The sequence below is a fragment of the Ambystoma mexicanum genome, chromosome 5p (assembly GCF_040938575.1).
Source record: "Ambystoma mexicanum isolate Mex_15411 chromosome 5p, UKY_AmexF1_1, whole genome shotgun sequence".
Classification (NCBI taxonomy): Eukaryota; Metazoa; Chordata; class Amphibia; order Caudata; family Ambystomatidae; genus Ambystoma; species Ambystoma mexicanum.
In genome coordinates, this window is record NC_090930.1 from 16,665,641 (window position 1) to 16,675,296 (window position 9,656).

A 9,656-nucleotide genomic window follows, 5' to 3' on the forward strand; every position below is an offset into this window, starting at 1 on the left:
ACTGCTCATCTCCCTCTTGAGATAAGTCTGACTGCTCAGCCACAGCTACCAACTAAATCTTTGTGGTACAGACTGATACCAAAGGGGATTTATTGCTCTCACCTGTAGTCTTAATCTTGTGTAGTGCGCCCTAAGGGAACTGCCCAGGATTCTGCCTAACAGCAGGGACTAGGATGCTTCGGGCTGTGGCTGGGCAGGGAGTAGGATACTTCAGGCTGTGGCTGATCAGGGAGAAGGATGCTTCGGGCTATAGCTAGGCAGGGATAAGGATGCTTCAGGCTGTGGCTGGGCAGGGGCTAGTATGCTTTCGGCCTGTGGCCGGGCAGCGGCTGGGCAGGGCGTAGGATGCTTCAGGCTGCTGTGGCTGGGCAAGGAGTAGGATGCTTCGGGTTGTGGCCGGGCTGTGGCTGGGCTGGGCTGGGTGTAGGATGCTTCGGGCCGTGGCTGGGCATGGAGAGGATGCTTCCGGCTGTGGCTGGGCTGTGGCTGGGCAGGGAGTAGCATGCTTCGGGCTGTGGTTGGGCAGGGAGTATGATGCTTGGGGCTGTGGCTCGGCTGTGGCTGGGCAGGGATTAGGATGCTACTGGCTGCGTCTGGGCAGGGAGTAGGATGCTTTGGGCTGTGGCTAGGCAGGGATTTGGATGCTTCGGGCTGTGGCTGGGCAGAGATTAGGATGCTTTGGGCTGTGGCTGGGCAGGGGCTAGTATGCTTTCGGCCTGTGGCTGGGCAACGGCTGGACAGGGAGTAGGATGCTTCAGGCTGTGGCTGGGCAGGGAGTAGGATGCTTCGGGTTGTGGCCGGGCTGTGGCTGGGCTGGGAGTAGGATGCTTCAGGCTGCAGCTGGGAATGAGTAGGATGCTTCCGGCTGTGGCTGGGCTGTGGCTGGGCAGGGAGTAGGATGCTTCAGGCTGTGGCTGGGCAGGGAGTAGCATGCTTGGGCTGTGGCTGGCTGTGGCTGGGCAGGGATTAGGATGCTTCTGGTTGTGGCTGGGCAGGGATTAGGATGCCTCGTGCTGTGGCAAGGCTGTGGCTGGGCAAGGAACAGGATGCTTTGTGCTGTGGCTGGGCTGTGGCTGAGCAGGGAGTAGGATACTTCAGGCTGTGGCCAGGCTGCTTCGGGTTGTGGCTGGGCAGGGATTAGGATGCTTTGGGCTATGGTTGGGCAGGGATTAGGATGCTTAGGGCTGTAGCGGGGCAGGGAATAGGTTGCTTTCGGGATGGGGCCGGGCTGCGGCTGGGCAGGTAGTAGGATGCTTCGGGCTGTGGCCAGGCTGCTTCGGGTTGTGGCTGGGCAGGGATTAGGATGCTTTGGGCTATGGTTGGGCAGGGATTAGGATGCTTGGGGCTGTGGCCAGGCTGTGGCTGGGTTGTGGCTGGGCAGGGATTAGGATGCTTCGGGCTGTGGCTGGGCAGGGAGTAGGATGCTTCTGGTTGTGGCTGGGCAGGGATTAGGATGCCTCGTGCTGTGGCAAGGCTGTGGCTGGGCAAGGAACAGGATTCTTTGTGCTGTGGCCGGGCTGTGGCTGAGCAGGGAGTAGGATACTTCAGGCTGTGGCCCGGCTGTAGCTGGGCAGGGAATAGGTTGCTTTCGGGATGTGGCCGGGCTGCGGCTGGGCAGGGAGTAGGATGCTTCAGGCTGTGGCCAGGCTCCTTCGGGTTGTGGCTGGGCAGGGATTAGGATGCTTTGGGCTATGGTTGGGCAGGGATTAGGATGCTTGGGGCTGTGGCCAGGCTGTGGCTGGGTTGTGGCTGGGCAGGGATTAGGATGCTTCGGGCTGTGGCTGGGCAGGGAGTAGGATGCTTCGGTCTGTGACCAGGCTGTGGCTGGGCAGGGATTAGGATGCTTCAGGCTGTGGCTGGGCAGGGAGTAGGATGCTTCGGGCTGTGGCCGGGCTGTGGCTGGTCAGGTACTAGGATGCTTCGGGCTGTCGTTGGGCAGATATTAGGATGCTTCGGGCTGTGGCTGGGCAGGGAGTAGGATGCTTCAGGCTGTGGCTGGGCAGGGAGAAGGATACTTCAGGCTGTGGCTGGGCCGGGAGTAGGATGCTTTGGGCTGTGGCTGGACATGGAGTAGGATGCGTTGGGTTGTGGCTGGGCAGGGAGTAGGATTCTCCAGGCTGTGGCTGGGCAGGGAATAGGATGTTTCGTGCTGTGGCTGTGCAGGGAGTAGGATGCTACGGGCTGTGGTTTGGCAGGGAGTAGGATGCTTCGTACTGTGGCTGGCAGGGATTCGGATGCTTCAGGCTGTGGCTGGCCAAGGAGTAGGATGCTTCGGGCTGTTTCTGGACAGGGAGTAGGATGCTTCGGGCTGTTGCTGGACAGGGATTAGGATGGTTTAGGCTGTGGCCGGGCATGGAGTAGGAAGCTTCAGGCTATGGCCGGGCCTGGAGTAGGATACTTCGGGTTGTGGCTAGGCAGGGAGTACGATGCTTCAGGCTGTGGCTGGGCAGGTATTAGGATCCTTTGGGCTGTGGCTGGGCAGGGAGTAGTATGCTTCAGGCTGTGGCCAGGCTGTGGCTGGGCAGGGAGTAGGATGCTTCGGGCTGCGGCCGGGCTGTGGCTGGTCAGGGATTTGGATGCTTCTGGCTGTGGCTGTGCAGGGAGTAGGATGCTTCGGACTGCAGCCGGGCTGTGGCTGGGCAGGGAGTATGGGGTTTCGGTCTGTGGCTGGGGAGGGATTAGGATGCTTCGGGCTGTGGCTGCGCAGGGATTAGGATGCTTCGGGCTGTGGCTGAGCAAGGTTTAGGATGCTTCAGGCTGTGGCTGGGCAGTTATTAGGATGCTTTGGGCTGTTGCTGGGCAGGGAGTAGTATGCTTTGGGCTGTGGCAGGGCTGTGGCTGGGCAGGGAGTACGATGCTTCGGGCTGTGGCCAGGCTGCTTCGGGTTGTGGCTGGGCAGGGATTAGGATGCTTTGGACTATGGTTGGGCAGGGATTAGGATGCTTGGGTCTGTGGCGAGGCTGTGGCTGGGTTGTGGCTGGGCAGGGATTAGGATGCTTCGGGCTGTGGCTGGGCAGGGAGTAGGATGCTTCAGTCTGTGACCAGGCTGTGGCTGGGCAGGGATTAGGATGCTTCAGGCTGTGGCTGGGCAGGGAGTAGGATGCTTCGGGCTGTGGCCAGGCTGTGGCTGGGCATGTACTAGGATGCTTCGGGCTGTCGTTGGGCAGAGATTAGGATGCTTCGTGCTGTGGCTGGGCAGGGAGTAGGATGCTTCAGGCTGTGGCTGGGCAGGGAGAAGGATACTTCAGGCTGTGGCTGGGCCCGGGAGTAGGATGCTTGGGCTGTGGCTGGGCATGGAGTAGGATGCGTTGGGTTGTGGCTGGGCAGGGAGTAGGATGCTTCAGGCTGTGGCTGGGCAGGGAATAGGATGCTTCGCGCTGTGGCTGTGCAGGGAGTAGGATGCTACGGGCTGTGGTTTGGCAGGGAGTAGGATGCTTCATACTGTGGCTGGCAGGGATTCGGATGCTTCAGGCTGTGGCTGGCCAAGGAGTAGGATGCTTCGGGCTGTTTCTGGACAGGGAGTAGGATGCTTCGGGCTGTTGTTGGACAGGGATGAGGATGGTTTAGGCTGTGGCTGGGCAGAGATTAGGATGCTTCGGTCTGTGGCCAGGCAGGGAATAGGATGCTTTGGGCTGTGGCCGGGCATGGAGTAGGAAGCTTCAGGCTATGGCCGGGCCTGGAGTAGGATACTTCGGGTTGTGGCTAGGCAGGGAGTACGATGCTTCAGGCTGTGGCTGGGCAGGTATTAGGATCCTTTGGGCTGTGGCTGGGCAGGGAGTAGTATGCTTCAGGCTGTGGCCAGGCTGTGGCTGGGCAGGGAGTAGGATGCTTCGGGCTGCGGCCGGGCTGTGGCTGGTCAGGGATTTGGATGCTTCTGGCTGTGGCTGTGCAGGGAGTAGGATGCTTCGGACTGCAGCCGGGCTGTGGCTGGGCAGGGAGTATGGGGTTTCGGTCTGTGGCTGGGGAGGGATTAGGATGCTTCGGGCTGTGGCTGCGCAGGGATTAGGATGCTTCGGGCTGTGGCTGAGCAAGGTTTAGGATGCTTCAGGCTGTGGCTGGGCAGTTATTAGGATGCTTTGGGCTGTTGCTGGGCAGGGAGTAGTATGCTTTGGGCTGTGGCAGGGCTGTGGCTGGGCAGGGAGTACGATGCTTCGGGCTGTGGCCAGGCTGCTTCGGGTTGTGGCTGGGCAGGGATTAGGATGCTTTGGACTATGGTTGGGCAGGGATTAGGATGCTTGGGTCTGTGGCGAGGCTGTGGCTGGGTTGTGGCTGGGCAGGGATTAGGATGCTTCGGGCTGTGGCTGGGCAGGGAGTAGGATGCTTCGGTCTGTGACCAGGCTGTGGCTGGGCAGGGATTAGGATGCTTCAGGCTGTGGCTGGGCAGGGAGTAGGATGCTTCGGGCTGTGGCCAGGCTGTGGCTGGGCATGTACTAGGATGCTTCGGGCTGTCGTTGGGCAGAGATTAGGATGCTTCGTGCTGTGGCTGGGCAGGGAGTAGGATGCTTCAGGCTGTGGCTGGGCAGGGAGAAGGATACTTCAGGCTGTGGCTGGGCCCGGGAGTAGGATGCTTGGGCTGTGGCTGGGCATGGAGTAGGATGCGTTGGGTTGTGGCTGGGCAGGGAGTAGGATGCTACGGGCTGTGGTTTGGCAGGGAGTAGGATGCTTCATACTGTGGCTGGCAGGGATTCGGATGCTTCAGGCTGTGGCTGGCCAAGGAGTAGGATGCTTCGGGCTGTTTCTGGACAGGGAGTAGGATGCTTCGGGCTGTTGTTGGACAGGGATGAGGATGGTTTAGGCTGTGGCTGGGCAGAGATTAGGATGCTTCGGTCTGTGGCCAGGCAGGGATTAGGATGCTTCAGGCTGTGGCCGGGCATGGAGTAGGAAGCTTCAGGCTACAGCCGGGCCTGGAGTAGGATACTTCGGGTTGTGGCTAGGCAGGGAGTACGATGCTTCGGGCTGTGGCTGGGCAGGTATTAGGATCCTTTGGGCTGTGGCTGGGCAGGGAGTAGTATGCTTCGGGCTGTGGCCAGACTGTGGCTGGGCAGGGAGTAGGATGCTTCGGGCTGCGGCCGGGCTGTGGCTGGTCAGGGATTTGGATGCTTCTGGCTGTGGCTGTGCAGGGAGTAGGATGCTTCGGACTGCGGCCGGGCTGTGGCTGGGCAGGGAGTATGGGGTTTCGGTCTGTGGCTGGGAGGGATTAGGATGCTTCGGGCTGTGGCTGCGCAGGGATTAGGATGCTTCGGGCTGTGACTGGGCAAGGAGTAGGATGCTTCGGGCTGTGGCTGGGCAAGGAGTAGGATGCTTCAGGCTGTGGCTGGGCAGTTATTAGGATGCTTCGGGCTGTGACTGGGCAAGGAGTAGGATGCTTCAGGCTGTGGCTGGGCAGTTATTAGGATGCTTTGGGCTGTTGCTGGGCAGGGAGTAGTATGCTTTGGGCTGTGGCAGGGCTGTGGCTGGGCAGGGAGTATGATGCTTCAGTCTGTGGCTGGGGAGGGATAAGGATGCTTCGGGCTGTGGCTGGGCAGGGATTGGGATGCTTCGGGCTGTGACTTGGCAGGGAGTAGGATGCTTCGGGCTGTGGCTGGGCAGGTATTATGATGCTTTGGGCTGGGCAGGGAGTAGTATGCTTCGGGCTGTGGCCAGGCTGTGGCTGGGCAGGGAGTAGGATGCTTTGGGCTGCTGCCGGGCTGTGGATGGGCAGGGAGAATGATGCTTCGGTCTGTGGCTGGGGTGGGATTAGGAGGCTTTGGCAGTGGCTGGGCAGGGATTAGGATGCTTCAGGCTGTGACTGGGCAAGGAGTAGTATGCTTCGGGCTGTGGCTGGGCAGGGATTAGGATGCTTCAGGCTGTGGCTGGGCAAGGAGTAGGATGCTTCGGGCTGTGGCTGGGCAGGTATTAGGATGCTTTGGGCTGTGGCTGGGCAGGGAGTATTATGGTTTGGGTTGTGGCCTGGCTGTTGTTGGGCAGAGATTAGGATGCTTCGGGCTGTGGCTGGGCAGGGAGTAGGATGCTTCAGGCTGTGGCTGGGCAGGGAGAAGGATACTTCAGGCTGTGGCTGGGCCGGGAGTAGGATGCTTTGGGCTGTGGCTGGGCATGGAGTAGGATGCGTTGGGTTGTGGCTGGGCAGGGAGTAGGATGCTTCAGGCTGTGGCTGGGCAGGGAATAGGATGCTTCGCGCTGTGGCTGTGCAGGGAGCAGGATGCGTCGTACTGTGGCTGGCAGGGATTCGGATGCTTCAGGCTGTGGCTGGCCAAGGAGTAGGATGCTTCGGGCTGTTTCTGGACAGGGAGTAGGATGCTTCGGGCTGTGGCTGAGCAAGGTTTAGGATGCTTCAGGCTGTGGCTGGGCAGTTATTAGGATTCTTTGGGCTGTTGCTGGGCAGGGAGTAGTATGCTTTGGGCTGTGGCAGGGCTGTGGCTGGGCAGGGAGTATGATGCTTCAGTCTGTGGCTGGGGAGGGATAAGGATGCTTCGGGCTGTGGCTGGGCAGGGATTGGGATGCTTCGGGCTGTGACTTGGCAGGGAGTAGGATGCTTCGGGCTGTGGCTGGGCAGGTATTAGGATGCTTTGGGCTGGGCAGGGAGTAGTATTCTTCGGGCTGTGGCCAGGCTGTGGCTGGGCAGGGAGTAGGATGCTTCGGGCTGCGGCCGGGCTGTGGATGGGCAGGGAGAATGATGCTTCGGTCTGTGGCTGGGGTGGGATTAGGAGGCTTCGGCAGTGGCTGGGCAGGGATTAGGATGCATCAGGCTGTGACTGGGCAAGGAGTAGTATGCTTCGGGCTGTGGCTGGGCAGGGATTAGGATGCTTCAGGCTCTGGCTGGGCAAGGATTAGGATGCTTCGGGCTGTGGCTGGGCAGTTGTTAGGATGCTTTGGGCTGTGGCTGGGCAGGGAGTATTATGGTTCGGTTTGTGGCCTGGCTGTCATTGGGCAGAGATTAGGATGCTTCGGGCTGTGGCTGGGCAGGGAGTAGGATGCTTCAGGCTGTGGCTGGGCAGGGAGAAGGATACTTCAGGCTGTGGCTGGGCCGGGAGCTGGATGCTTTGGGCTGTGGCTGGGCATGGAGTAGGATGCGTTGGGTTGTGGCTGGGCAGGGAGTAGGATGCTTCAGGCTGTGGCTGGGCAGGGAATAGGATGCTTCGCGCTGTGGCTGTGCAGGGAGTAGGATGCTACGGACTGTGGTTTGGCAGGGAGTAGAATGCTTTGTACTGTGGCTGGCAGGGATTCGGATGCTTCAGGCTGTGGCTGGCCAAGGAGTAGGATGCTTCGGGCTGTTTCTGGACAGGGAGTAGGATGCTTCGGGCTGTTGCTGGACAGGGATTAGGATGGTTTAGGCTGTGGCTGGGCAGAGATTAGGATGCTTCGGTCTGTTGCCAGGCAGGGATTAGAATGCTTCGGGCTGTGGCCGAGCATGGAGTAGGAAGCTTCAGGCTACGGCCGGGCCTGGAGTAGGATACTTCGGGTTGTGGCTAGGCAGGGAGTACGATGCTTCGGGCTGTGGCTGGGCAGGTATTAGGATCCTTTGGGCTGTGGCTGGGCAGGGAGTAGTATGCTTCGGGCTGTGGCCAGGCTGTGGCTGGGCAGGGATTAGGATGCTTTGGGCTCCGGCCGGGCTGTGGCTGGTCAGGGATTTGGATGCTTCTGGCTGTGGCTGTGCAGGGAGTAGGATGCTTCGGACTGCGGCCGGGCTGTGGCTGGGCAGGGAGTATGGGGTTTCGGTCTGTGGCTGGGGAGGGATTAGGATGCTTCGGGCTGTGGCTGCGCAGGGATTAGGATGCTTCGGGCTGTGACTGGGCAAGGAGTAGGATGCTTCGGGCTGTGGCTGGGCAGGGATTAGGATGCTTCGGGCTGTGGCTGAGCAAGGTTTAGGATGCTTCAGGCTGTGGCTGGGCAGTTATTAGGATGCTTTGGGCTGTTGCTAGGCAGGGAGTAGTATGCTTTGGGCTGTGGCAGGGCTGTGGCTGGGCAGGGAGTATGATGCTTCAGTCTGTGGCTGGGGAGGGATAAGGATGCTTCGGGCTGTGGCTGGGCAGGGATTGGGATGCTTCGGGCTGTGACTTGGCAGGGAGTAGGATGCTTCGGGCTGTGGCTGGGCAGGTATTAGGATGCTTTGGGCTGGGCAGGGAGTAGTATGCTTCGGGCTGTGGCCAGGCTGTGGCTGGGCAGGGAGTAGGATGCTTCGGGCTGCGGCCGGGCTGTGGATGGGCAGGGAGAATGATGCTTCGGTCTGTGGCTGGGGTGGGATTAGGATGCTTCGGCAGTGGCTGGGCAGGGATTAGGATGCTTCAGGCTGTGACTGGGCAAGGAGTAGTGTGCTTCGGGCTGTGGCTGGGCAGGGTTTAGGATGCTTCAGGCTGTGGCTGGGCAAGGAGTAGGATGCTTCGGGCTGTGGCTGGGCAGGTATTAGGATGCTTTGGGCTGTGGCTGGGCAGGGAGTATTATGGTTCGGGTTGTGGCCTGGCTGTGGCTGGGCAGGGAGTAGGCTGCTTCGGGTTGTGGCCTGGCTGTGGCTGGGCAGGGAGTAGGCTGCTTCGGGCTGCGGCCGGGCTGTGGCTGGGCAGGGAGTATGATGCTTCGGTCTGTGGCTGGGGAGGGATTAGGATGCTTCGGGCTGTGGCTGGGCAGGGATTAGGATGCTTCGTGCTGTGACTGGGCAAGGAGTAGGATGCTTTGGGCTGTGGCTGGGCAGGGATTAGGATGCTTCGGCTGTGACTGGGCAAGGAGTAGGATGCTTTGGGCTGTGGCCGGGCAGGGATTAGGATGCTTCAGGCTCTGGCTGGGCAAGGAGTAGGATGCTTCGGGCGGTGGCTGGGCAGGTATTAGGATGCTTTGGGCTGTGGCTGGGCAGGGAGTAGTATGGTTCGGGCTGTGGCCTGGCTGTGGCTGGGCAGGGAGTAGGATACTTCGGGCTGCGGCCAGGCTGTGGCTGGGCAGGGAGTATGATGCTTCGGTCTGTGGCTGGGGAGGGATTAGGATGCTTTGGGCTTTGGCTGGGCAGGGATTAGGATGCTTCGGGCTGTGACTGGGCAAGGAGTAGGATGCTTCGGGCTCTGGCTGGGCAGGGATTAGGATGCTTCAGGCTGTGGCTGGGCAAGCAGTAGGATGCTTTGGGCTGTGGCCGGGCAGGGAGTAGGATGCTTCAGGATGTGGTTGGGCAGGGATTCAGATGCTTCGGGCGGTGCCTGGGCAGGTAGTAGGGTACTTCGTGCTGTGGCTGGGCAGGGAGTAGGAAGCTTTGGGCTGTTTACGGGCAGGGAGTAGGATGCTTTGGGCTGTGGCTGGGCAGGGAGTAGGAAGCTTTGGGCTGTGGCTGGGCAGGGAGTAGGATTCTTTGGGCTGTGGCTGGGCAGGGAGTAGGATGCTTTGGGCTGTGGCTGGGCAGGGAGTAGGATGCTTCGGGCTGTAGCTGCGCAGGGTTTAGGATGCTTAGGGCTGTGGTTGGGCAGGGAGTATTATGCTTCGGGTCCCAAAACGCAGGCTACCCACACCCTAGACGCTGCTTCCCACTGCAAGGATAATTATAGGGTGCCCTTTTGTTCATTAAAGCGCTTTAAGCCCTTTAGCCGCATTGTTGCACCTCTAAGCACTAAACTCTAATCTGCCATCAGACATAAATCACAGTGATATTACCTACACTAGGAACGTGGTAGGACACCACG